Below are 27502 nucleotides of genomic sequence, written 5' to 3'. Positions count from 1 at the left end.
GCCCACCTGTGCCGCGCTCAGCGAGTCTCGTGTCCGCCCGCAGATACCCAGCGCGCCCTGCGCCTCCTGCAGGAGTACCGCTCCAAGCTGAGCCAGGCGGAGGACCGGCAGCTGCGGAACTCCATCGAGCGGGTCATCGGCATCTTCCAGAGCAACCTCTTCCAGGCGCTGATCGGTAAGCCGGGTTCTCGCGTGCTGCCGCCTGCGGTGTCGGTGAGGGGAGGCGGTTTGCTGTGTTGTCGGAGCCCTCGTGCCGCCGCGCTCGCACACGTGCTGTTCCGATCGGCCGGTTTCTGTCGCTTACTTTGTATGAGTTTTCTGCCCGGCCTGGAAGCGACCGGCGGTGCGACGTCTCTCTTCTGGGCTGGGCTGTGCTGTGTGTGCAGCCGGGTTTTTCACGTCTGTTTCTATGGATTTGAACAATTTATAGGGAATGTGTTCTAGTTGTGAGTCCGCGTGTAAGTGCATAACGAGTGAGCTGAAGCGGTTTTGCTCTTAATTAGAAGTTGGGCAGATCTCCCTGCTGAAGAATCCCTAAAAACGCTGCAAAGTGTGTGTGTCATGAGCAGAGTTAAAGTGAATGGAAGGAAACCTCTAACGTTGCAGGTGGCTGCACCAACTTTTTCTCTTTGCTTGTATAGTGAAATGCAGTGAAAACCTCACTAATTCCCAAGTTCAGAGTGCTTTTGGTGCTTTTTCTCTGAAACTGTTAGTGTAAATATTGCTGAAATCCTTCTGTGAAGCTTTGAATATCCTGTGCATCTCTTAGAAAACAAACAGAGCAAAATGAACAAGCAGATTGTAAACACAACTTGCAGAATCCTGACTTGGCAGTTTCTGTGGGTTTCTTCCTGATTGGTCGTCACTGCATGTGTGAGTAAAAACTTCTTCCAAGTTTCAGGTCCTTCCTTTTTAACAAAGTAACTTGCATCTAAACTGTGTTGTTAACATTGTAGACAGTATGGGTTTCAGCTGTTACTTTGCAGTTACACAGTTTGCAGCGTATGTAGCGTATTTCACAGGTCCACGTCTTCATGGCGCTGTGTCTTGAAACTTGTGTTGTAGTGGAAACATCAGGAGGGGCAAAGCACTGCTGCACGTGAAGTGCTTTCTCCTGGAGCATTTGTTTAATTTTCAGGTGGGTTTTTAGAAGTTGGTCATCTTAAGGAACATCTCCTGTATGCGTTCCTGAAAGGTGGTTGTGCAAATAGGTCTGTTCCCATAGGACGCCTCCAGAAAGGGCTTACTTGCAGGAGCTCTGTGCATTGCAGTACTCAGTTGATGCTGAGCAGCTCCATGATGAGGATCTGTGTACCTCTGTGTGTGTTGTGTTGCTGAATGACATTGTTGAAGTTTTGTATTGGAAGCTGAATACTGTGGTTATGCTTCTTACTTTCACCTAGAAAACCTTGACGTTAGTTATTAATTGAATGAGGTACGAGTCAGTGGCATGGAAGTGGCCTTTGGTATTGTAACCTGCAAGACAGACTTTATTCTAAAAGCCATATCCGGAGCCAGCTTGTCTCTGTAACTTAGCACTTGGCAGTAGCATTCTTCTACTGGGGGCTACCGTGTGCCTGCTGGAGGGCTGCATGGCCTGTTTTCTGATCTGTCAGAAGTTTCTGCTGTAGCCATGGGGTCTTTGCTTCTGTCCCGTTCAGCTGATCTCAGCATGCACAAATAGGTGTTGCGCTTTTTGAAAGCATCAATGTTAATTTTACATTTAATGGCTAACTGTGTGATTGCTTGTTAAGGAGCATGTGTTTGTGCTCCAAACTGTTTCTCTGAAACGTGATAGCAGAGAGTGACTTCCCAGCAACTGATGCTGTCAACTTCACTATTCTTCCCTTAACCTGCTCCTTTCCATAGAAATGAGTTGGAGAAGTCCTTGCTCTTGGCAGGCTGCTCCTGGCTGTTGTGCTCCTGGCTGCACCTTTATACAGCGTGGCTACTGCTTTGTGCCCCTGGGGGGGGGGGTCAGCGCCCTGCAGGGAGTAGGGGGCTGCCTGGAAAAGGTGCTGCATGAGAGATGGCTGCATTGGCTGGGAAGTCTTTGAGTCAGTTCCTGCCTGTCCTCTTGCGGTGGAGATTTGGGAACAGCCTGGATGAAGCTGTGCTGCAGGTTGGGCTTACCTCGAATGCTGTGCTTGTCATCATCTCGCTGCCGATGTTCAGGTGTGACTTTTACAGGAGTTGTGATGTGTCTCCAACTTAAATATCCACAGCTGCACACTGACAGAAGCTTCCAAGCTCAACTATGAATTTATTTTTCATGTAGGTGCTTATAGAAAGCTACTTCTAGTTTCTGCTGTTTTTAACAGTAGAAAAAAAGTAAAACAAAACCTCCAGTGAACACAAATGAAATTACTTTCATTCTACTTTTCTTTTTGCTTTTATTCTACCTGGTTGCTGCTGTATCTCCAGGACCCTCCTGTCTGTGGTAGGTAAGAATGTTTGTGATGGCTGCAGTCAGGATTTGCTGTCAAATTCATGCATCTTTTTTCAGTGTGGTTCTGAACTTGGCAATCAAATACTGTTCTTTCAAGCAAAAAATAGTCATTACTTTATGCACAGGAATGTATCTTCAAATCTGTAATGGAAGACATCAGTATTCTTTTCCAGGAATACTGAATATTTCATCTATTTATTTTAACAGGAAGGAATTAAGTGGTAGGTTCTTTGTGAATTTCAGTTTGGATACTGAAGGATAAGTGATATTCTCACATCTGAGAACCTTTTTTTTTCTCACATTATACTTTCCTTTAATTCCTCCAACAAATTTTAGTTCAGCAATCTTACAAACTTGACCCGCTTCTTAAATATAACAAAATGGTTTAAAATGACTTGAATTAGGGCAGTGACTGCTCAGCGTGAACCGTGTTACAAAACTGACATTAGCACATCAGTGTTATTTCTGTAAGTGAAATAACTGCAGTAATTTTAAATTAGTAACAATATCAGAAACCAAATGTCAGTGACCTTCCTTCAAAGAGTCTGAAAAAGCCAGTCTTTGGTTTTCTGTGTTCTGTAATGTGGTGTTCCCATTTTATTTGCTTCAGCCAGCCAAGTATAATGATGTCTGGTGCTTTAATTAAGTGGATACTAGCAGCCTTTAATTAAAATCAGCTTGAGAAATAGTGTTGTTTTTTAAGTAAAACTCCTGTTTTACTGTCTGAGGATCAAGCGCTACGTTTTCTACCTGTTGATTTCTTTCTTGCTAAAAATAGCTTGTTATTGATATCCTGATAATTGATACAGTGAGTTAGGTTATTAAGTGGCCACAGTGAGGCATCCGCGTAAGGAGGGATGGCATATGATTTCATTTCATTTTGGAGCAGAATTTGGTATTTATGTTGAAATAATCAGATAATACTTTCGCAGTTAAGTCCTTAGGGTTATTTAGCATTATTTTTATAACTATACATCTGGAGGCCTTTTTTTTTTGTTTTTGTTTGAATGATGAAGTTGACTGGGAGAAGCTGAACGTGATGAGTATCATTCATGTGAGCCACCTAATTTATTTAACTTGGAGCCTTTCTGTGTGAAGATATCTGGTGTGATTATGTGCTGAATATTCCTGACATTAAATATCTAGCGTGGGAAATCTTGTAGATAAAATGGAGTGGTTTCTGTAGCCTTTGCTGAACCAAGAAACTCTTATCCCAGTGAATGTGAGGGTGTTCTTAACCACGGTCTGGATTGATGGACACTATGAAATAGTGTTAGAAATACACTGTTGTGTTTACACACTGGAGGAATAAGTCTCATCTCTGAAACGTGATGACAGCTGGTGGTTGCAGTAAGGTAAATGCCTCATTTGGGTTTATCTGACTGGGGCTGAAACTTCTAGGAATTTAAAGCATCCATAGCTCTGTCCACATTGCCTTTCTTGACTGGTTAAGGGAACGGTCTGATGTTTTAGGCTGATGTAGGTTCAGTGCTCCTCAAAGTTGGGACCATCTGGTGTGGTCTGACCGTGGGTGGTCCCACACTGAGTTCTCTGTGACTTTGGGGATGCCATTCTTGTTCTTTTACCTCCCTTTCAATTATTTAACTGGTGTGGAAATACTTTACTTACTAGCTAAATTCAAATCTGGTGCAATTAAAGCTGAAGCTTTTCTTCATAACTGAAACCAAAAGTACTTGCTCCTGGGGAAACTTCAGTATCAGCTTGTATTTCAGTGATATGGTTAGTTAATAGAACACAGGGCATGATGACACAGTCAACTTTTCAAACTTGCGCATGCCTGAGAGAGCTTTAGTGCTGGGTTTGTGCCACTGTGTAAGGCTGCTCTGTAGGTAAGGTGAGTAAGGCTGCTGGTGAGCTGCTTCCTGACTGAAGTGCAGCTGAGGCACTGCATAGGCTGGTTCAGGCTTAGCTGAAGAATATTTTCATTGCAGATCTGGGAATTCTTGACAGTAACTCAGGAATCTGGTTAGATAGTGAATAGTGCTTTTTTAATAGATGGAAGTTCAGGGAAAATTAAATCATCACTTATATTGGAGACCACTGAAATTGTAGATGCTAAATAGGGTATTTTTAGAATGGAATCTTAACCTTGCTGCATTTTTGTGATTTTTTTTTCTTTTTCTTCCCCTCCCCCCCAGGGCTGGCTATCTCTTTGCTCCTAGCTGAGACTGAAACATCCACGGATGCAGTTCTTACAACTTGCAGGTGTTTATCTGCTGTCCAGAGCAGTCTCTTGAGGATGCGCTGCAGTTACTTAGTGCCTTCCTTAAACTTCAGGGCAAGGTGCTCTGTTTCAGCCTGATTGGACATAGGGTTACGTCTTCAGAAGTAGTTAAGGACTTGATTATCTGGATCTGGATTGAGAGAGTACAAAATGAAATTTGCTTTATGCCTGGAAGTGCGGAGCATGAACTCAGCTGTTACTGTACTTTTTCCACGTAGTTTGTAGTTGCCTAAGAACTCATTTTTTGGAAGAACTTCATGCTGTCCTTTTGAAGGAATGCAGTGATGAGGGAAACAGACTCTCATTGCTCCTCCTCCTTAAAGAACTGCCTGTCATTCTGTATGTATGCAATACAGCTTGAGAGTGTGGAAAGCTTTGGGGGTGTTGTGTAAGTACGTGCTGCCTGTATTCCTTCCCTTCTGATGTTTCAGTGCTTACTGTCCTGCGTGTGTTTGTGACAGTGCAATGGGATTAGGAGCTGCTTTTGGCAGCCCAAAATAGCACGGAGGACTAGTGTAAGTTGAGCAGTTAAGGGTGTGCAGAGAGAGTATTGTGGCAAAAGATTGTCCCTGTGGTTATCCCAACTGTGTATTCAGAATCGCTGCACTGTAGAACCTGTCAGTCACAGTATTACTCTGTTTGCTGAGCTAGCATCAGAAGGGGTTACTGACCAGCAAACTCCGTCAGTAAATTGGGTGTTTTTCTAGAGGCTGAGAAGAAAGCTGAACTTTAGAATTATTGCTACAGTTCCCAGGTTCTGGAAAAGTTTCTTCTGTCCAGTGCTGCAGCTGGAGTGCTGTGAGCCTGGTGACGTGGGGGCTCGTACTGGGCATCCTGTTGCCTGTGTTTTGGGAGATGGCATTTGCTTTGCAGGTGGGATGAATCATCCACGAGGCTCAAAATCTGACAGCTGCTGAGTTGTCTCCTTGCACAGATGGTTCCCTGAATCATAACTAGGCCGAACTTGGAGGGATTTTAAGATACTGTAGAGGGCTGACAGTAGAATAACCTCCTTAACTTTGTTTGTTCTCTAAGCTAAGGGAGGCTGTAGGGTTGTTTGGTGAAGCTTTTATGGAGATCTTGTTATGTGCAAGTATCTTCCCAACCGTGTTCTCAAAAAAAGTCAGTTGCTTTGGTTTGAGATTAAAAAGGCAGTTGATTTAGGAATGAGGAGGACTTGTGGACAAAAGGTAAAAGTATTGAAAATTCGAATCCCAAGTTCAGAACCTTGTTTTAGAACTTGGCTGCAGGGAGTGTACAGGTGTTGCTTCTGGGGGAGATGCTGCCACTGTCAGTTACCTTCAAGTCTATTAGCTATTATTAGTGAAAGAGGAAAAGGCAGAGCTGTGCACCTGTGTGAAAGCTCAGTTCAGATGTTTGAGTGAGTGTATCCCCTATATCCCTCAATTGTTTTTTTCCTCCCCAGAGTTCATTCCTTTGGAGGAAATCCTGGTCAGTTCTGTATTGGCCCATCCTACAATTAAAAGCTACTAATAGCTCTTCCTGTGTTAAGTTTCTATTAACCTGACAGTGGTAAATACATCCTTTTAAGAAAAAAGGCACAGTTACGTTGGTTGCTAATAGTTTGGAACTGCAGTTAAGTTATTTGGAGAGAATGGGTAACTGGGAGTTTGTTTTGGGTTTTTTTTTTTCTGGCTTGGGTTGATGAGTAAGTACACATGAGGTAATGTTAAATAGAAAAGAGTGTGGAGAACTGGAGGGCTTATGCCAGCTTTTAGCTGCGTGATGACCATTTTAAATTCTTAAAGTTTTTCCTACCTTAGTTTGGATATAATCCCTGTGGGATTCTTAAAGAAAACTGGAAAGAGACCATCTGAAGGTATGCTGAAGGAGCAATTGGAGAGCAAAGGGGAAAATGTGAACAGTTTGGAGGATGTAAGCTGACAGGCTGGTGAGGAGTTGGACGTGGCTCACTGCAAACATCAGCCAGAGGAATAAGGGCAGAGAGCTGGATCTGAGGTTAGATGAGAGCAGTTTCAACTGAGTGCAAATTAAGTTGCATTTATGGTATTGAAGCAGAAAATATAATACCTTCTGGAGTTTGAGGATTAGAAGTTAAGTGTGTGCAGGAGAGTTAAAGCTTTGGGCACAGCCACCAAAACAAGCAGAAGGGTTGAGGAAGAGGAGTTGGCTGCTGCAGCTCAAAGCCTGTAGAACAGAACGTGTGTGGTGGGAAAGCTGCACTACAACTTGTATTTTTCAAGATGTGGTAGTGCTTAGCAATAGTCAGCATGTGTTTAAAAACAAACAAACTCTGGAAAGGGCTTTACAGGGATTACCATGAGTCTGGTTTTCACTTTTTGTTGTATAAATATGAATGTTTCTCCTGGGGAGCTGGGGATGAAGGATGAATACATAAAGAGAACACTCACCTGACTCTGGTTATTGGTTTGTCAAATGAATGTGAAGTTTCTGTTCACATTTTTATTTTCTTGTCAGTTATTAATAATTCATTTTTCAGGTCTTGCATTTGATTTACTTAGCTTGAGACATCAGATGAAGTTAGGATGCAGAGTTGTGTCTCCCTTAGAATTAGCAGGAACTACCTTACACCTGAGGAATGAAAATCTGTAGGATTGGTGGACTCTTTTGCCTAATATGACAGTAATCATTACTCCACTCACATTTTGTCTATCCATTATGTAGGGCTGTTAAGCACTTGGCAGAAGCCATACGTCTCAAATAGCTCTGAACTGAAATAACATTTTGACCTTTGTTTTCCTTTCTGCTTGTTTTAAGTCCTAAGTTTTAGGTGCTTCAGCTGCTTTAGCAGGAAGCCCTAAGGTAAGGAAGACACCTTTATTTTTTTTCCCCCTAGGGAGGGGGATAGAGACCTTTGTAATTTATAATGGGATGACACATCTTCTTGGACAGCCTACATAGATGGTCAGACTATTAGCATACTTGTTCGTTTTTGAAGCATATATTTGGAATCTGCTGTACTTGGATGAATAAAGGTCTGATAAGAAGCAGGCCAACAGGAGATGATGGAGGAAATGTTCACGTAGATGGATTTTCAGGTGAAATACTAAAGTGAAATACAAGTAAGTCAATCTGTCAAAGAATTCGTAAGCTCCTTGATCACTGCAAGCCTGAGGGACCATGACATTAAAATGCTATGTGCTATGAAATCTCTATGTTGTTGCTTTCTGACCTTCTTTGGCCAAAATGGGTTTGTTCTCTGCTTGATTGTCTGCTAGGAAGGAAATACTTCCTTGATGTCAGTGCAGAGTGGAACATACAAATGCTTGAGAACAGATTTCAAGGCTCTCATTCTTTTATGCTGCTTTGTTGAGACCTAGATTGAGTAGCTCATTAAATGCCTGTTTTGAGCTCCGAAGACTTGATTGTGAGCTTGTAGGAATGCTGAGTGTTAATGCTAGGCTGTAGGGTATTGCTGGCCATTTTCTAAATCTTATGGCTTGTGTTTTTGTAGTTGATGTAAGTCTCTCAATGACTGGGCAAACAGAAAAAGAAGTAGGAAACCAGACATGGGAGAAAATTATCAGTTATTACTTGGAAGGGAGGTTCAATAACTTCCAATTCATGCGTAGTTTTCTGTTACTCAAAGTGGTTATGACTGACCTTGAAAGTTGATGAGCACTGAGACGACAATCTTCAGATGACCATTTGCTTATTCAGATTAATAAAGATAAGTTGCAGAAAGGCAAGTGAGACTGGGGATCTAAATAGCCTCTGAAAATCAGTGCAAATAAATCTGAAGGGATGCACAGCAGAGCAAACAAACCAAACTTACTGCTAGAAGCTCTGAGTTAACCATCACCCACTTGGAACTGATATGGCAACATAAAGAGCTCCATGAAAATGCCAGCTCAGGGTTCTCCAGCAGTTGAAGTCAAACCAAATCCTAGGCACGTTTAGGAAAGCAATTGAAGATAGACTGATACTGATTATTATGCCCACTGTAAAAATCCAGATTGTGCCCAGATCTCTCATACAATACAACGCTTTGGTCTCTTTCTTTTTTGTGGCCTTCGGAAGGATGGAATAGAAATAGAACAAGTTGGAGAAGTAACAACTTGGTGACAAGAGGTAGGAGGTGGCTCCTGCGGAGAGAACGGCAGAGAATGCAAGTTAGGACAGTGTAGCCTAAAAAAGATGTAGAGGGATGAATATAATGTCTGTAAAACTGGGGAGCATGTAGGAAGGTAATTAAAGGTGTACTGTAACTGGCATTAGGCAAGAGCTAAGTGGATTCAGATGAGTTGGATGCTGAGTATGCTGCCTGCTCCAGGGGGTGCTTTCAGTGCAGAATCACAGAATCACCAAGGTTGGAAAAGACCTTCAACATCATCCAGTCCAACCATCCACCTGTCACCAATAGTACTCACTAAACCATGGCCCTCAACACAAAATCCAAACGTTCCTTGAACACCTCCAGGGTCGGTGACTCCACCACCTCCCTGGGCAGCCCATCCCAGCGCCTGACTACTATTCCAGAGAAGTAGTATTTCTTAAGGTCCAGCCTAAATCTCCCCTGGCGCAGTTTGAAGCCATTCCCTCTACTTCTGTCATTATTTACACGAGAGAAGAGGCCGACCCCCAGCTCACTACGACCTTCTTCAGGTAGTTATAGAGAGCAATAAGGTCTCCCTTGAGCCTCCTCTTCTCCAGACTCAACAATCCCAGCTCCTTCAGCCACTCCCCATCAGGCCTGTGCTCCAGACCCCTCTCCAGCTTTGTTTGAAAAACAGAAACAGAAAACAAATATGCACTTGTTAAATAAACTGCTGTTTGCACACAGTGGTGTTAAGTATATTAAAATTGAATCTTCAAGTGGGTATATAATTAATATTGCAAATACAGATGTCATTAACTTGTGTGTATTGTGATAAGCTTACAGCTCTGTGCAGTGTATGGCATAAGGGCAACAGCTGGCTGTTTTACCTGCACAGTGTCCAGTGTAGTCTGTTGTAGTACTGTGTGTCAGTGTTTTAGTCCACAAAATGTTAAGCTTGTGTGGAATTTCCTGGTGTTTAGTTAAGGAAAACCACCTATAACCCACAAATGGCCAAAATGCTTAGAGGGTGAAAACGCAAAGCCTAAGAACAGTGAGTTACTGTGATCATTAAATGACTTTCTAATTTAAAAAAAAGAAAAAGCTCACCAAAAATAGCTCAACACATTTTTGGAAGTAGTAAATGCCTGTGATGTTTTGGCTCTCTCCCTTGTACCATAACATAAAAGGTTTGCTATTAGGATTTTTAAATAAAACCTGAAGAACAACAATAAATAAAGGATTCCGGCGAGTTGTCAGAAAGCCAAAAACATTGTAGTGGTTCTTGTGCTCCTGCCTGTAACGCGCTCAGTGAAGCCTGGAAACAAAACTGACTTTAAACTGTACAGTCACCACTAAAATGGTGAATTTTAGCACTTATTTTGTGTTGTGACATTTCTCTGAAAGCAGAGACCGGCCTCTTCTCAGGGAGAGTCTGCAGCTTCTGAGTACAGAGAATGTCTGTGGTTGCAAATATCTACTCTGCAGAACTTCCCTAAACTCACAGTTATGAAATCAGTGCTCAGCCAGTGCAGGGGGCTGCTGAGCTTTTGGGTGTCTTGATCCTTTAGCAGGAAAATTTTGAAGGCTGTTACTGGCTTGTTTTTGCATGTGCTGTCTGTGGATTTTTGTGAGTGTTTTAATGCTGAGATACTGTAATATTGTCAGATTGTTTCTAATCCTTGCTGTAGTGGTGCTGGCTGTTGTAGAACTTGGTCTGCAGGGCTGTTCCTTCATTTGTATGTGCATGCTGCTCTATGTAAGAGTTGAAGGAGGTATGAGGCATGCTATTAATTTTCTTGCATTTTGCCTGTTAGATCACTTCAGAGTAATTTCTACCTGCTTTCAAAAGAAAAGGGCGAACAGCTAATCCTTTTCTGAAAGCTTTATGAAAGCACACTTATCCCAAAAGCTTATGTTACAGCCCAGGTTTCCATCAATGCCCTAGAAAGAGAACTGTAAAGGTGAGCTGTCTGTTGAGGAACCTGGCAATTGAAGTCTCAGAAATGGGTGCTGACATCAGGCATACTACAGTTAAATTTTACCATAATCCAGTGTTATATATGGCTTAATTTTGGGATGTTTAGGCAGTTACCAATCCAATTATGATTTGGTATGTCATTGCAACATCCAGCTTTACTGTTTATCACTCGTTGGCTCTTTGGCTCTTCTGAAACCATGCAGCTACTTGTGTCACTCAGCCTCACTGGATGTTTTCCTTCTCGTTACAAGTTGTGCTCACTTCTACTGGTCTGCAATCTCTGACTTGAATTTTCATTTTTTCTGTAATTTAGTTTTTGTCTTGTTTGATTTATAAGCACTCTTGGAAGTAATATGGAAGGGAATAAGACGTGATAAGACATGAAAAAAACATAGCTGGAAGGGGGAACCTAATAATAAATGTAAGTTAAAAGCGAAGTATATTTTGCTAGCTACAGTCTACAAGAACAAGGAAAACAGCAGAACTTTTCATTTTAAAAATGCATCTTCAAATTAAAATGACTTCATTGGCTATGTCAGGTGTGTTCACACAAGGAAATATCTTTGTGAGCTGACGCATAGCAGTAGGCCAAATAAAAATATTGAATAGCTTGGATTTAGTATTGCCTGAATTTCTGACTTCACGAAATACAAGCATCCAGCATTCGTTCCTTGTGCTCTTAGTGCACTGAGGTGCACAGACTGCCAGGCTGTGCTCAAAAGCGCTCACCGTCAGCATTCTGAATAGCCAGTGTAAATTGATGGTGGGATTTATTTAGTTTTTTAAGAAAAAGAATATTATTTTGTAGCCATTAAATTCCTACGAACTTTTGTTACTTAACTTGGAGCAAGTTCAGGATAAACAGAGACTAATCCTGATATTAGGTGGTGTATGTATGTCTGACATATCTTGGTAGTAAATATATGGTGTCCTTCAGAGATGGAGAAACAGTGTATGGGAAATAAGGTGCTTTCTGAAGCAAGTCATTCTGCAGTACACAAATGGCTACCTCAGCTGGCAGTGAGACTTAGAAGTACCAGAATCGAGAGTAGATGCCCTAGATTTCTGCTGTAAAACACTTGCACAAATAACCCCTTCCCATAAATAATGTAGCAGTCTTCATGTCCTGGTTGATGTGGATTGCTGCTACGGAATCAGCTCAAAACATTGCCTATTTTAATGTACAAAGCAGCATATTGGGGGGGAAAAATCTTTACTCAGTACACTTGATTGATGCATTAATGTTAATGCAGCTATGGGAGCTAATGTAAAAGACAGAGATTCAAATTGCCTTTAAATCTGAGGTTGGTTTGCTCTTGTATATCTAGGTCACTTAATGTCTTCTGTAGCCCTTGCTTTCTTCCAGTCAGCAGTGCAAAGAGCAAGTGTAACTTTAAAAATTAATGTAAGCAGTTGGTAGGAATTTCTCTTGCTAAGAGAGAAGCTACAAATGGAATTTGAGGATTAGAGTTTTCTGAACATGAAAAGAGCAGGAGCGCAATGTCTGTAGGAAAACCTGTGTGTGGAACACCAACAAAACAGTAAGAAGTCTCTCATTTATGTGGTGTTTTTCTTGTGGTGCTGCTCCATCTGTAAAGGAATTTGGTTATTGTGCCTCTGTTAGTGTCTCTGGGCAGCTGCTGGAAAGCAACAAGATTCTGCAGATGAGAACCCTCCTTGCTCTTTGCTGGGTCCTATTTCCTGCTTGGACGAACCTTGTCAGAAGTGCTTGTCTTCTGTGAAGCTGTTGTAATGAAAAACATAAATTGTAATTTCTGTGTAGTGGCTTTTCTGCTTCCAAGAAGAGAGTAAAAGCTTTATAAGTTCTTTGTTCCCCTGTCCTTCCCTTAGCATAAACTCTTTAGACTTAAGATGAATTTTAGATTTAAATGTATTTAATGTGAATGATTACTGTAGTGATAGCAAGTTTTGGGTACTTAAATTTCCCTAGAAAGACCCTTGATCCTTCCTTTTTTTGCTTTTCATTTTTAATTAGTGCTTCATGCAGTGGATAGGATGTCAATAGAAAATAAAAACAAAAGCTAATGCTGCCAGATTCTTTTTCCCCTGAAGTTTCCAGCTGAATCTTCATAAATAACAAAATTTACTTATTAGTTCATAAATAAGACTTAGAATTCATACTAATTCATACCATTCAGTTTTCATCCTATTTCTGTTGAGTCATCAGCTGTTTATTTATTTATTTTTGTTCTGTATAACTTGATCAATTTCATTTTTCTTAACTCCTTTTAACTTTCTTGGCGCTGATTTCATCGATAGACTTGTATTTCTGTGGTCATTTAATTTAAGTACATACCACAGGAAGAGACCTTCTAATATTGCCCTTGAATAAGGGTTTCAGGTGACCAAAGGCTGCATTCCCTCAGGTTAGGCATAGCATCAGCTGAAGCATAGATACCCATCCCTTCTGCTGTTCCACTGAAGTTATTTCACATGTTTCTGCTGTTTCTGCTGCAGCCTGTGCTTCTGGTAGCACTGCTGCCAGTGACCAAAGCCTGAAGTGAGTGGGGACACACATTCTGAGATACAAGGCATTGTGTATCCTGTGGGAAGGTTCAAGTGATCTTAATGATAGGGCTTCATCTGTGATGTGTATATCCAGTAGCAGGTATCTAATTTGTTTTGCAGGATGAGAATGCTTGTTAAACTCAAAATATCATCAGAACTATGGAACCCAACTTCACAATTTTTTTGTGTCTCTAGATATTCAAGAATTTTATGAAGTGACCTTACTCGACAATCCAAAATGCATTGATCATTCTCAGCCATCTGAACCAATACAGCCTGTGAACACCTGGGACTTCTCCAGCCTTCCAAGCACAACAGTGACATCAGAAACACTGCCAAGCAGCCTTAGCCCAAGTGTAGAGGTATGTTGTCTCTGCTGTTTTTTTTTTTTAACCATTGAAATGTTAGGTAACAGATGTGTTCATTTTACTTAATGTGTTTAATTTTTTTTCATTAAATGTGCCATGAAGCGACTGTTAAGTGGTGAGAAAATGGAGCAGGGAAGTAAATGCGTGATAGGGTGTATTTTCAATAAGCCAGGATCTCCATCCCTCAGTTTAAGTAGTAATGTTACTTGCATTTTTTTGTGTAAGTCTTGTTTGTATGTCCTCAAAGAGGTGAACTCTGTTTCAGGTGTGCCTTAAATACAGACAGTATTGCAAAAAGCGTGTGAGCTTCTCAGTGGTTGAAGGTAGCAAGCTAAAATGACTTGTTTTTATTAAATAGCAATAGAGCTCAGGAAGAGCAGTGAACAGACCTGCTGAGGGAGTAGTGCTGTGTCTTGTAGGGCACCTCAGGGGGGTGTGTGTGTGTGCCACCCAGAAAGATGAAGTCCTCAGGATGCCTTACGAGTGAACCTGAGCAATTCTAACAGCTTCTGATAAAGGAAGTCGACTTAGTTACAGAACATGAAGGAGTATGTTGTGCTAGTGAGTTTATGCAGTAAAAACAGATTAAAAAAACCCACCCCAGAAGTGTTCGTGCTTATTGAAGCTCTTCTAAAATTTGTACCATTGAAACTATTATGGAATCTGTCAAATTCTGTAGAGGAAATCTGGATTGTTGAATCTTGTCAGAGTTTGGAAGATGTCTAGTTGGGAAGAGACCAACTTTTTAGCGTAGCCAGGGATAAATGTTATATATTGCTAAGAATCATTGTTACAATCTCTTTGCATCAAGAAACTGCACAACATTGGTGTACTGTGTTTTTGTCAGGATTGCAGGTAATCAAATATCTCAAAGATTAGAAGTTGAACTTTCAATGTAGCAATGAATTATTTTCCTTTGATTTTTGTGAATATTGACTTTTAGACTGGGAAACATGAAATCACTTGTCTCTGAGGCATTAGTTGTATAGAGTGAGCCACTGCTGTAGTTGCTTTAATGAAAATCATATTTAAGAGCTATCGCCTATGGAGAAAATCCATAGTGATGTTGGATATATGAGAAATAATATGGAAAAAGCTGTGTTACCTGTAGGCCTGACTCAAGAAGTGCTAAACATAGTTATTAGTGAAGTATCTCAGCTGAGCTCTTTGCTAGGTGAAGCAACTGTTTCTCCTGTGCAGTACAGTGGTAGTGGTGTATAATTACAACAACTAACCTGATACAATGTGGATCACTTTGTTATTCTTTTAAGTGTCCCAGATTTGGACATTTGTGACAAAGCCGCCTGTCTTCCTCCAGACCTCTTGTCTCAGGTGTCCTATGGAAGGCAAACAAACGTCTGACCTTCAGTATATGAACTGGATCTTGCATTGACTTCCACTATTTAAAAGCAAGGTTGTACATATTGGTGTGGATGTTAATTTATGCAAAACCAAACTAAGCTTCTCTCAGTCTTTGTCACGCACAGCAAAGCTGACCTGACTTTATTAGAATACTGCTAATTAGGAGTGCTATTTTCCCACATTGTGGTTGGATAGATGGAGAGTTTTGAAGTGTGGAATTTCAGTATTAATTTCATTTGCGTTTTTTGTATTTTGTATGCCTCTTATTTTTTTTTGAAAGATAAGCTATATATAACAGTTGTTATAGTAAATGTGGTTGTACTTATTTTCAGTCTTAATTTTCTTCTTTGCTGACTGTTTTTCTTAATACCTTTCCCTCCATATTTTGAAATTAAAAATCCAAACCCTACCTCCAACCAGGCAAACAAAGAGAAACAGGGGGAATTCTTAAATATGGGCACCTGCTATGTGTAGTAATAAAAGTTAACATTTTTAATCTGTAAAATTTGATGCATTTTGCTTTCAATAATATGCTTTTTTTCCTTGGAACTTTTTTTTTTATTATAAATCTGGTTTTAATCAATGTAAAGGTGTAGTGAGCCTCTAATACTGCTACAGCATGTGTGACACCTAATGATTTGTTTTGTTCACTGAAACTTATTAGAGACCAGAGGGAACCTGAGTTTAGCATACCCATTTGATTCATTGGCAACTTCTAAACAGAAATGGTCACTTTTCAGACTTGCAATTCTGCTGCCCAAATGAATGGTAGCTCATTAACCAGACCAATGTACCAGATGCACTTGGAAGTTATTTTAGGTGGCAGGACAAGAGTGGATGAGATTGGGACAGTTTTTATTACTTGCAGATTGTTGTTCTTGAATGCCATGCCTTAAATCACACTTCTTTTGCCTTAGTGATATGTTTCTGCTGTAGTTACTCTGGAGCAACTGGGTTTTCTTCCCGCTGACACTTGCTCTATGTGAAAGTTGCTTGAGAGTGGGAATAGAATGCTTTCCTGAAGTGAATGAGGATTGTATTACAAGAACTTTCTATGCAGCTGACTTTGGAAGTGACTTTTTAGCAATGTGTGCTTGTATATACATGGAGTAGTGGTATGCAAGTTTAGCTTGCCTAAGGGCTTTTAATGGAACGTAACAGAGTTCTTTGGCTTTACTACTTCTGGATCAAAGCAGTAGATTTTGTAATTCCCATAGATACTGTATTAGAGGAAGTTAGAGCTACAGACTGTGGTTTTCCTGCTCGCAGCAATCTGGTTTCCTTTCTGTGCTTTCTGACAGCTTTATTTGTTTTAGCTTTCAGTACAAAAAGATGATGGGACCAAAAAAAAAAAAAAATTCAAGGCAGTGATAAGCGGGACAGGAATGTTAATCCCTGCAGCGCTAAGGACCAGTAGAAGGTGTATCTCGTTTCAATTGGAAAAGGTTAATCTATCAGGTGTGTTAAATACTGAGCTTGGGTGCGTTGGTAATGTAGGTTAAGGAGTGTAAAGCTGGCTTTCCGTGCTGGTCGTGGGTGAGGGTCTGTGCTGCTGAGCGCTCGTAGAGCCGCGATCTGCAGTGCCATCTGCAGGTGGGACGCTTCGTGCCTGGGAAGTACGCGGTGAAACTTGAATCTCTGGTGGTCTGCCTTCACCTAATTGAGGAGTTTATTGTCTAAGGAAACACTTTACTTTTTTTTTTTTCTTTTTCCTTTAACTCGGTGAGGTACTGGTTGGTTTAATTCAAGCCGAATAGCAAATGCTTGTTAATTTCTCTGGTGTAAAAGTAGCCCCAACTTCATCTTAGAAGCTGGGAAGGGGAGAAAAAATTACCCCATCTGAAAGTAAACATTTTGGCTTAGGTGGTGGAACTTGATCCAGAACATTTACTTTTACAGCTAGGCTAACAGATCTCAGTGTTTAGTGAATAATGGTGGCTGATCTGTGGTTTTCCCTGTTCAAACATATGGGGATGTGCAGATAGAATCAGGCATGTAGGGAGTATCTGGCTTACTATCTTCTAAGTCCTTGCCAAGTTCTTTTCTCTTGTGATAGAAAGAAAGCAGAAGAGGAAATAATGAAGGAAAAGAGCTGAAATTACAGATCTGTTAGCTAAGTGTCCAACCAAGGCAAGGTAGAAATGAAACTTTAATTGTCTTGCAATCGTGGAATCATCCAGTCTCACTAATGGAAAATGTTAGATTGCTAAGGGTTAATGAAAACACAGATTATAAAAGCTCTCTGGGCAATCTGTTCCAATACTAGACTATCCTGACAGGGAAAACGTAGTTTTTTTTTACTTCTTGATATCTCTTTTAGTTGATTTCTGCTTCCTAATTTCCTTGTGCAGATGCTCTTGCCCCTGTTGTCTTTCAGGTATTGGAAGACTTCTTTTAGGTCATACTGAAACTTTTTCTCAAAGCTAAATCAGGAGCAGTGTCCTCATCCTCTATGGAGTAACCCTTCCAGCCCCTCACTGTATTGATGGCCCACTGCACAACTTGCTTCAGGTTATCTACATCTTTCTCATGCTGGGGGGCCACAAGCTGAATGCAGTATTCCAGGTGTATTAATAGAAGTGCCAAGCAAAGTGGAATGGTAACACATTTAGATACTGTTAGCTGACTTTGCTATTTAAGCATACCGCAGGCTCAGGCTGAGCGTGCTCAAAATCCATACAGAGAAAGATAATGTGAATATTTTGATAAGAGATGGAATTAAACTAACTTAATTTTCTCGTACAGCATGAGAATTAGTTGTGCCTACAAAGCGAGCAGTGATGTCTTAACTTTTCAAAGATTTTTTTTGATAGCTCTATGCAACATCTTAAGATGAGATAACGTTGTGTGGAGAAGGAACTTGAGGTATATTTTCCAGGGGGATGAAGAAAACTGCTCATTTAATGGATAGTCTGTAGTTTGTATTCATACTGGAAATGTGTGTCAAATGGTTAATCAGAATCTGAGAGGAAATCCCTGGAAGCATTACCTGCCTTCCTAGTGTATGGTGTTAAAGATGCTGTGCTTCCGTTTCTCTGTTGCAGTAGGCTTTGTTGACTGCAGTATCTTCATCGGGCCTTGGCAAACGCAGTCAGTTGTACCTGTCCCAAAAGCAGGTGCTTCCTGGAGAAATCTAGGCCTATCATGGTGATCATCTTCAAATATGTCCTCAGAATTTGTACAGACTCATTGCTGGCTACCTTGATGGCGTGCTGTGTCTGATAGTTCTGCAAACTGTTGTACTGTTGCTTTATGCTTGTGTTGCATATGCTTGTGTATTGCCCGGTATGTTTTACAGCTACTTTTACTGCAGAAATAGCATGCTTGTTTTATTTGGGCATCTGATAGTGTAGATTCTGAGGTCTTGCAGTGAGTGTATAGTATATAGTCTGAGGAGCCTCATTGCTTTCTCCATGCCAACTTAGTGGGAGGGAAATGACATTTGGCGTGCTATTATTTTCCTTCAATTCTTAAAATCTAGACAGTTTGTACAAACAAGAGAGTGGAATTCAGTTCAGGATGCATACGCAAGCAGTGAATTTCTACTATTTCTAAAATTTTACCTTTGTTTCTTTTTTTTTTAGCTTGTAATAATAATATTGTGCACCAGGTTCTAAGGTTAGCTGGCTTAGGCTGCAGCACCTTAAAATGTTAATGCTTTCTTTGCTAAAGGAGCTGAGATAATGCTTGCAGTGATGCTACTGCTTGATCTTTGCCGGGTCTTTGAAATCTCTTCAGATCTGCTGAAGTTGAGGAACTGATGTACTATCAAAAAGCTTAGTGAGCCTGCTTCTCTGGTTATACCTGTGACAGCTGTATGTTACACAAGTTTTCTCAAAGAATTGGAAAGCAAATTAGCATTTAAATAACCATATGTGCTTTTATAACTTGTTGGTGGATGAAACTATTTGCAAAATCAGTGTTTTTCCAAAGCATTATTTAAATTTTTGTGATTTATTCATTGTATGGTTTATATATGCATGGGTTTTCCTTTAATTATCTGGTGATGTATCTGGTAGAGAATTTCATGCTGGAAAAAGAATGGATCCATGAAGAAAAAAAAAAAAGGGACTGCTATGTACAACCTGAAAGAATTGGTAGGTAATTCAACATGAGAAAATCCCATCTCTTCCCTTTGTATTACTCAGATGAGTATCATGCTTTGTTTTTTTTCAGTGTTAATGGCACAGGTAGCAGTGAATGGAACTGGGTAGAACAGATGTTGGTGATTGCTACTGGTGTGACATAGAGCTGACAGAACAAATGTTTATTTTTCAGTAGATATGAATATGTGAACAGATTGTGGTGCTGTTTACAATTTCAGTGAAATAATAATGATCTTACTGTCTAAGAAATGCTTACTGGCTACACACAAGTGTCTTATTCTTTGTGTTAAAAATAGAGCTTTTCTTGCATGTCATGATGTTGATTCAGGTTTTTGGTGTACTTCAGGATCTTTCTGTTGCTCCTCACATCACATTTTAAAGTAAAGAAGTTTCCAAGTTAATGTATTATGTTGTTTATCCTTCAGTTCTGTGTTTTTTTGTTTGTTTGTTTGTTTTGTTTTTTTACATGGTTATTTTTCTTAAACAACCCTGTCATTCTGAGCTCCAAGGTGTAACATGTGCTTGGTCATTCAGGGAGTTCTGAAATTTGTCTCCAAGAAGCTATGTTCTTGTTTCTTCTGAAAATGCTAAGCCTCAGGAAAGCTTGACTCATGTTTTCAAATTTGTTTGTTTGATGAGCAGGACTTCCAATGAAAAGCATGCAGATACTATGTTTTTGGACTGGAAACTGCTGGTTTATGTACTCTCTTTGAGAGCTTATCCATCTGTGTATTGGATTTATGAAAATGTGCACTGGTATTTGTTACAAAATGTCTTGCTTTGCCACTACAGTACGTGTGATTGGTATCTTTCCATTGTGTGTGGACTTGCCCCACAATGGCATCCATTTACTGATAAATAATTTTTCATCCATTTGAAACCTCAACCAAGCAATGCCTCTTCATGCTCTCTGAATTGCTCTCTTTAGCACAGTTCATATGAATAGTGGATCTAAACAGTTTGGTGCCTTTTGTGACAAGGTTTATCGGCCACTGGTCTTGGTAAAAAGATGACAGTGGGAAGATGATGATCCTTGGTTCTAAAGGATTCCCGGAGAAGACAAGAATTTAAAGAAAAAAAAAGAGGAAAGCACCTTTGAATAAAACAGCTGTAGCCACGATTAGGTTGTATAAGCTTAATCTTAGAGTGGGATGGCTGAGAGAAATTTGAGTGATGAGAAAGGTCATCGATTTGTGCCCTTGATACACAGAGCGTGACTGATGGACAGGCAGAGCTCCTGAATTGAAGTTTGTGCAAGAAGCACACATGTGGGCTGCGTGCCTTAGGCCAGGCATTAAGAGACATCCCTAAATGTGTGCCAAGCCACCTAAAAAGACATTTGCTCAGTTTCTCTTGGTTTTGTATCCTTGTGCTTTATGAGGTTCTCTGCTCAAAGCACATGAGCAATCAGTCTTCTCAGAAGACTTGGGGGATTCAAGGATATTTTGTACAAGGAGTATCTTGAATGCACTGAGCTACGTGCCTGTTTTTTCTTCTGACAAAGAAGGGTTCCAGCTGCTTGGCTGCTGCTTTGCTTCTCTGTTTTCTGAACTCAGAATTTTTATACTTCTTCTGTCTGGGTTGAGTCTTACATCAATCTGAAAGATGCGTGTTTATCTCTGCAGAGGGAAACCTTCACCTGGTGTTCATACTAGAACTGCTTCCAAGGCAGCAGAGACCGTGTGAATCTCTGCCTTGATTTCAACATGCAAGGTAGAAATCCTGGTCTTGATGGCTGAATGATGTAAGATAAAACTTGACATTCCATTTAAGCTGAGCTGAGTATTTTTTTTTTGCTTGCATGTTAGCAAGCTTTTCTTGCTGAATGATTTTATGTTAGTAATTTAGAAATGGGAAAATTATTTTCTATTGTCCTTCTTTTCTCCCATGTCCTATAAAAGCAGTATTTCTGGGGGGGGAGAGGGGGAAGTTTAATCTTAGGAAAAATAGTTTCCTTATTTCTTAACTTCTTTCTCTTCTGGCTTTTTTTCTTCCCCCAGTATATAATAGGGCAGAGCCAGGGAGTCCAGTGGAGTAAAACTGCGGATTTTTTCTACTTGTATATCTGCTGAGGGGAAAACAGAGTTGCTGTTGTTTGGCTTCATACCTCATGAGCTGAGGCCTGCCAGCCTCTATTCGATACTATTCAGCATGTGGTGCTCCTGTTGTAACGCCTGTGCTCCCTCAGCCCTGCCACTTCCATGAGAGCTAGGCTTTGGTTGAGACACTCAATTGAAACGAAACTAATTCTGTTTTTGGCTATAAGATGTGGGTGTGCATGCCTCGCTCAAAGTCAAGGTCTCATCATAACACACCCGTGGCCATGATATCACAGTGTGAGCAGTGGCTGCATTAACCCGAGGTTTGTATGAGCTGGGGGTGACTGCAGCAGCAGGTGGGCTGCTGCCTGGTGCAGTGCTCCAGCTAGCAAGTGTGGGGACAAGCACAGCACTGAGCCTGGTAGGTGCTGGCACGGCCTCTTGCGGGCATCCAGAGGGCTCAGAGTGAATTAAGCTTTATTGTTCCAGATGATGTGATGTGAAGAATGGCTCTTTGAAGGATGAGAAAGGAGAGAGAACAGTCTCGTACTAATGCAATGCATACCAGGGGCTGCTTGGACTTGATTCTGGAACCTGTTTTTAAAGCGAAACGGTATTGTGAGAATGCCCTGGGTGGATACCTGGAATGTTTTAGACTTGTTTGGTGACACAAAATACCGTTGGTTGTACATCGTAGGCTAAACACCAAATAATACACATGAGAATTTAAGTTTAAATTTCTGTTGATATATTTTTTTCAAAATGCTTCCCTGTATATGCAGCAAAGGGGGGAGAGACCTAATGAGAGAGGTTAACTGACCTGAAGGTTAACTGATTGCTTCCAATGCTTTGTGTGCTAGATTAATATAGCAAGGTTCTAATTTGTGCATGAAACTGCCAGGTTAGTGTTTCACAGTACAAACTGTTTTTTTTTGTGTGTCCAAATGTTTGACTGTTCCCAGCTGTGTTAATCAGGCTGAGAAGGCTATGCTTCTGCATACAAACTTTGCCTTGTCATTGCATTACAGCATTACAAAAGAAAATGAAATTCTAGGTTAATTCAAGGCTCAAAATAGCGTTTCTCTTGCAATATGCATTACTCTTTCCTTGCCACTTTCTTCTCTCCCTGTTCTACGTGGAATATTCCATTCATTACTGCTTAAGAAATCAGTTGTTTTGCAGCTAACAAATGCTGAAATGATGTTACAGGAAAAATGCTTGCTTGTAACCTTAACTATTTTTGAGCAAAAGCTTAATTTTAGAAATTGTAACAAGCTAAGAGAAGCTGAACTGAGATTTTTTTGCTGTAAAATAATTTCGTAGTGCATTTCATCAAATGAATCCCTATGACTCTTATGTGTTAGGTAATCCTGAAAGAGGAGTATGTGAAACAGACTATGAGGAGGCACTTAACTGGTATGGAATGAGATTTGACATCTTTTGTAAGATATTTTCAAAGATAAATTCGAGTTTTTCAGACATAGGTAGTCAAAATAGGTTAAGAATCTTTCATGAAACTTCCAGCATTTGTATTTTAGCTTGCTCTTTCTTTTTCTTCACGTTATTTCTACCTCTGAATGAATCCAAAGGGGAACCTGGCTCACATTCTACTGTTTTGACTATTCAGTAAGAGTGCTTCTCGTTTGAGATGATCTTTTGCTGGGACTGAAAATAAGCCTCTTAAATGTTTGGAAAAATACCTGAAACAATGGATTGTTTATGCATTGTGACGACCAAGGTAAGATCATAAAGCTTTTGATTAATACTTGTGATCTTAAGTTCTTGAACCTCTCTTTCAATTTTGTCTCCCTGTAATGAGAACATCTTGATGGTATTCTAGTGTTGTTTTTTTTAACTTTAAATGCACCAATTGTGAATGTACATTCTGTAGTTGTTGCTAAGAACAGTCACAGAACATAATTATTGTCAGAGCTGATTATGCAGGTTGAAAAACTCATACGAAGAAGAATGATGAATTTGTTTTTGTCATTTTGCAGTAAGATTCTTTCCTATAGAACTCACTCTTTAAATGTGCTAATGTAATAGTTTGCTTTTTGTTCTGTAGTGTGGAATTCTAAGTGATGTTTTACATAACCATTATCAGGACGTGTTTAAAAGAAAAGATGCTGAATTTAGGGAGTCCTGCTAGGGATGGATATATTCCCATATGTTCTCTAATTTGGACATCTTGCTGCTTTGAGATGGAGGCACCCAAATAGCTTAGTGCCATTACTTCTGTGCTAGAAAGAAGTTTTGTTTGTGATTTTTTTTTTTTTTTTTAATGCAACCCATGTAACTGGTAGAGGTAAAATCTGATGCATAAATGGGTAGTATATTAATGTGTGCTTGTGAAATGTGGATAGGGTGAGAATTCTTATTTTGTTGTCTTTTTAAGGGTTTTTATTTTTCTTGTTATTGGTAAACTGTTGTCCTGTGTTGCTCCCTTTTCCCTGGTATATTTGAGTAATTGCAGGGTTAAACTTTTAGCACTCTAGTCTGGCTTCTGGTGTTATTTGTAGGTAATTTGAGGCAATGCAGCTTGTTCGGAAGCACGTTCTCAAGGAATAGAATGAAACTAAACATCTTAAAGAATAATGCATGGGTTTGAGGATAGCTCTTATAAGAGCCAAGGTAAAGGTGCTTAGGAGTCTGTTTGATGGAGGGAAGCAAGGCTGATTGGGATGGGTGAGGTTACCTCATCTGTCACCAGCAAAGAAATCTTTCTGGTGTCCAAGCTGTTGGTTTTTTGGAAGTGAAACCTACCCTTTAAAATCACAAGTTTGGTTGATTACAATAGTTCTTAGTGTTGCTGCTTTACTCCTTTAGGTACAGAGAGATTAGGATCAGATAACGATCCCAGTGAGCAGAAAAATGATTCATACAAAAAGTTCAGACATTTGAAAATTGATTCTGGCAAGGCAGAATTGTGTTTCAGCCAGCACTGCCCTATGAGAGCAAACACTTAAACAAGTCCAGTGTTCACAGCACTGCTGCACGGAAGAGGAAGAGATCGTCCTCTCTCCAACAGAAGCCTTTAGATTGGCTTAGGCTGATCGTGCATCTCCACCTGGAGTTACCTACCACCTCTTAATCCTTCCTGGCTGTTTAACATGAGGTTCTGGCCTCACTTAGTTAAATGTTACTGTACTGCCTGGCATCTTCATCTGAAGCTGTTTATTTAAATTGAAGCTTATAAAATACTGTGTACTTCTCTGTGAACATCAGAGTACTCGAAAGCTGTAATCTAATAAAAAATACATTCCTTAATGTTGTGTGCAGAACTACTTCTCTGATGTAAATTAATGCATGTGACATTTGAAATCAGCATTGAAGAAATGCATGATATGATTAGAAGTACTGTTAAATACTTCCCTTTCCTATTAACAGTGAAAAAATTTTGAAACAATTAATTGTTACTTTTTATTTCAGTGTAGCAAAATAGAGAATTTGGCCAGAGAGATAAATTTTTTAATGAATTTGAGAGATCTTTTCTAATTTGATCTGTACTGTATTTAATTAAGAATGAAGCTCTGTTTGTGATGGGAAAATAAGTCCTTAAACTACTGCTTTTCTTCACACTCAACCAGCGCAAAGAACACTGATTAATGCAGGGCTTTTTTTCTCTCCTTATGTGGGCACATTTGGTTTGATGTAGGTAGGCAAATTTGCATCACTGCAACCATGGATACTATTAAGAGCAGGCACGTGGGCTGCGCTTACAGTAATGACTTTATTTAAGTAACAGTTTTAAATGAGTACATGACACTTAATGATTTTTCATATCTGTATATTTTGTTTTTTCCAGAAGAGCAGTTTTTGAGCAGTCTTTGTTAACTTGCTCCTTCAGTTGTATATATTCAGTAAAATCATCTGATTTTAAGTTACTTCAAATAATATTCCTTATAAGCCAGTAGTGCAAAAGAATGGTCGTTGCATACAGTTCTTGTTTCAAAGCCCCAAGAAGTGTGCTGCTTGAGCAGCCCCACAGTACTGTCTATACAGTCCAGCACCTTGTCTCTGACAGGAGCCAAAATGTGGTATCTTCAGAAGGGGGTGAGCGTGTATGACCCGTTTGCTTAATACCAAAGAGAAAGATGAAGGTTTCTATTTTTTGTTTTTTTTTTTATTTTGTTCCCCTCCCCACGTTGTTAAATCAGGAGTCACTGAAAATGCTGGTCACCTGGGCCAGCAGCGGTGTGGCTGTGCATGGCAGGAGGCTCTGTGGAGCCCAAGCATGGAGCACATCTCCTGTTCCTCCTCACCTGCTGCCTACAGGTATAGGATCTCCTGTGGAAGTGACCTCACCCAACCATCAAACTCAAAATGGGTCACTTAGGGCTTTGGCTGGTTAGAGCTTGTAAATGTCTAACAACTGAGATTTGACAACTTTTCTGGCAGTGTGGTCTGAGAATTAATTCTTTTTCATAAATATAGGCTTTTTTTTTTAATGCCTTTGGTAGCTTCCTCATTTACCCCCACCCTATCTGTTTGAACATCGTCTGTCTTCCTGCAGTGCACTACGAAAAGCCAATTTTGGTTTTCTTCCTAAACTCCTCTTAGGTGTAGGAAGGCTGCTGCTAGCTCTGCTTGAAGCTTTTGTTTCTCCAGGTTCCCTGAACCTTTCCTCATTGTGCTCCAGCTTTTTCACTTTCTTGGTGGCTTTCCACAGGACTTGTCACAGTATTTCAGCAATGCTACGAGAAGAGGTGAGGAGAAGTTGCATTGTGAGCTTTAAATTTTTGGAGGTACTGTGAGTAGACTCTAATGATGGAAGGAAATGTGAAGCGATGCAGGCAAGACTGTAAAAATGGAAAGCTTTCATGTATAAAAGTGATGCAGAAATTCACTGTCTGGGCCCAAAGGAGAATCCTCTTAAAATGGAGGAACAAATCCCAGAACTTCTTGATTTAAAACTGTAGAGATAGAAACTCAGTTACATGAGAGATAAATACACCAAAAGCTTAAATACTGTGAGTGTTAAATAGTCCACAACAGCCCTTCAAAGTTGGCATCTGTAGTTTGATTTTGCAACCATTTCTTGTCTTCTCTAAAGAACAAATAGATTTCCAAATGTGTTGGGTTGCCTATAGAACATGGTTGTCTGCTGAGCCAATTGAGTAGTGCAAATAAGATACCACTTGGCTTTGATATGCCATCTGGTTATAATGTTGAAGAAATGGGTGCAGAATCAGTCATCATAAAAACTTTGGGAAGTGAAAGAAAAAAAACCTGTGCATCACAGTAATGTTGGCAGTGTTGGCAGATGGTATGAAACTGCTACTGTATGTAATCTTGCAATATAAAGCAACGCCAAAGAAACAGCTGCCTGCTAGGATGGCTGGTAGGTGTCAGAACGAAGGATGGCTGCCTGCAGACTGAGGGATTGGCTCATTGGCATTCGGAATAGGAGATGAGGTGTGCTGTTAAGAGTGAGGAATGTGTACTGTAGGTGGACTTAAAGGGTATCTGACAAAAAAAGATGAGAAATACAAGGAGAGAATACTGAACTTGTAGTCATGCTGGGAAAAATTATATCGCCGCTGCAGGTATTTGTTGTGTTTGTAAAGACTACTTGAACTTTTATTGCTCAGGTTGGACTTTGGCCAGGATTTGTATTTCTGACTCTTAATAGCAAATAAGGAAGCCCAGGGTAATGTGAACCAGTGGGAGATTGGTTAAATCCAAAAGTTGGAGCTAAAGATCTTAAAAACAAACAAACAAACAAACTGTATTTCAGATTCCAGGACAGAACTGAAAGGTGACTTGTGTGAGTTCTGTGGATGAATAGGTTTGAAGATGATGAGATGACCGAAGACACCAGGAGTGAGGAAGAAATTGAAGATGACACAGAGTGACAGCAATGGAAATGATAGAGCGACCTGAAACATAAAATCTGAAAAGCACTATGAAGAAAGCATAAGAGAATATGCTAAAGCAAATATTAGGAAAATGTCTTACTGTATATCAATTACAAAGATACTGTAAGCCTTGTCCACTCAACTTCTCTTTAAAAGGTTTTTCTTACATCATCTTTCTGTTGACTTGATATTCTACCAGCCACCCACGCCATGGCCCAGAAAACCTGTGTGAGAGGGAATTGCTCTGTATTTAGTAAACTTGGGTGGCTCTCTTTTATATGGACTTGTCCATCTCCCCACAGTGCACATAAAATACAGGATGAAGGTATCAGTCTTGTTCTTCATATGCACGTATCCTGGTACACGTGTTTCCTTATTCTTTGTAAATGACTGAAGTATGTAGAAGCTTTAACTTGATCATTTCATTGATAAAGTTAATAGAGTTGCATAATTCTTCAGACAGGCATGCATCAGCAAAGTTTGTACTTGCTCTAGTTTGACTGAAGACGTGGGGTAGTTGAGCCAA

General features: G+C 40.2%; 1 long non-coding RNA gene across 1 annotated transcript; it reads left to right on the top strand.

Moving 5' to 3' along the window:
• Positions 1-16: 16 nt before the first annotated feature.
• Positions 17-26874, top strand: LOC109369416. Its single transcript, XR_002118423.1, has 3 exons — positions 17-175; positions 13439-13605; positions 26856-26874. It is a non-coding gene; the product is annotated as an uncharacterized LOC109369416 (long non-coding RNA).
• The last annotated feature ends 628 nt before the right edge of the window (positions 26875-27502 follow it).

This window comes from Meleagris gallopavo, chromosome 11, assembly GCF_000146605.3.
Source record: "Meleagris gallopavo isolate NT-WF06-2002-E0010 breed Aviagen turkey brand Nicholas breeding stock chromosome 11, Turkey_5.1, whole genome shotgun sequence".
In the NCBI taxonomy this organism is placed as follows: Eukaryota; Metazoa; Chordata; class Aves; order Galliformes; family Phasianidae; genus Meleagris; species Meleagris gallopavo.
This window is presented reverse-complemented; position numbering and strand designations above follow the sequence as displayed.